The sequence below is a fragment of the Otolemur garnettii genome, unplaced genomic scaffold, assembly GCF_000181295.1.
Source record: "Otolemur garnettii isolate 467f Iridium unplaced genomic scaffold, OtoGar3 scaffold00039, whole genome shotgun sequence".
Lineage (NCBI taxonomy): Eukaryota > Metazoa > Chordata > Mammalia > Primates > Galagidae > Otolemur > Otolemur garnettii.
In genome coordinates, this window is record NW_003852434.1 from 1,339,122 (window position 1) to 1,340,702 (window position 1,581).

At 48.6% G+C, this 1,581-nt stretch overlaps 1 pseudogene; it reads right to left on the reverse strand.

Annotated features, from left to right (window-relative positions):
• Positions 1-875, reverse strand: part of LOC100956278 — a 20,060-nt pseudogene extending 19,185 nt beyond the window's left edge.
• Positions 876-1,581: the final 706 nt, after the last annotated feature.

Consider the following 1,581-nt stretch of genomic DNA (forward strand, 5'->3'; position numbering starts at 1 on the left):
GTTGCACCAGGTCCCAACTCTGATACTGGCTCCAGTCAATGTCCAGAGAGTGAGTCAAGAAGTCAGAGATACTCAACGGGGCCTCAACGTAGTCCTGCTTCCAGTTAAATATGAGCCCTTCCGCCACGTAATCCCCATCTTTATATTCCTTGACAAACTCACAGCCTGGATACAAATGGAGAGGAGAGTGAGCTGGGCTTTGTCCACCTTCTCGGAGGAGGTTACATTCGTGCCAAACTTCACCTTCTTGTTTTCCATCATCAGGTAACTGACGTAGTTGACCAAAAGGTATCAAAGCAGCCTGGTATCATAACCTCTGACCTTATCAAAAAGATGAGTGTCACACTTGGAAGAGCACAGTCCTCCTCTGTGATGTCTTCTGCCTCTGCCCGGCATCATCTGCAGCCCCTAAGAAAAAATAGTTGTAGCCAGAGCGTCCATACAGCTCTCCCCATCCAGCCAGTGTGGCCAACCTGTGAACATGCCTGCCCTTGAACAGGATTACGGGGCAGACAAACCGTCCTCTGCACCCGGCCATCTTGCTGCGGTTGATGAGACCTTGTGACTTGCTCACCTGCACAGTGCTTTCGAACGTGATTTTCTCCTTCTCAGAACTCTCACATTCCAGGAACACGATGCGCCGATAGTGGCGGCAGATATCCCCGTTCACGTTTGGAATCAGCTGAAACAGTAGTCTCATCAAAACAGCTCCAGACATCTCTTCTCAAGGCGCTCAACCTTAGAACTGCCTGACCCACTGCGGTCCTTGGCCCGGTACTGGGTCCAGGAGAACTCTTCAGCAGTTCCCCCAGCCCTGGCTCCTGCGGCCGTGGACTGTCCATCGAGGCCGAGGACCCCACCGAGGCGGTGGCCATGGCCCAGCCGAGCGTCTTCTCAGTCAACCTCAGGCCAGCCCATGGCATCTGGCTGACCTACTCCAGCTCCCGAACCTAGCCAACCGCCTCAGCTACCCTTCATCACAATTTTTATAATAAAATGGCCTCAGTGCAAATAGTACGTTTACTATATTTGTGTGTGTGTGTGTGTGTGTGTGTGTGGTGTGTATTTAAGCTAATCACTTTCCCCCCTCTACAATATAAAATCTGACATCGGCTATTAATATTATTTTGTAAAAACAGGTCCAGCCACCTGTTCCTTCAAATTTATTATTTCTAGAATTGGGAGTTGTGCCCAAGAGATAGGCCTATATCAATCCAGTTTCCTATAGAAACATACTGAGTGTTTATTGATGTCTGCTTTCTGGGAGACAATGGAACATTTCCAGAAGAGTTGCTTTAATTGGAAACATCTTATGCCTTTTCTCCAGATAGATTTTAAGGGAAAATACACACTTAATTGTCTGAAACAGGGCAATGCTTGGTCCATCACGGTTTTAGGCTCTACCAGTTCTCCCCTTTGAGAGTACAGCAGATTATCCACACAGAAGCTCAGCTCCTGGTGTCCCTGACTTCCTTTGTCCCTTTGCCAGTTTGCATGGCAGACTACAGGCCAAGCCAAGATGCCTTGCTGGCAGTAAAGAAAGCTGCATGTTTACAGAATGAAAACCAAAGTGGTGCACTC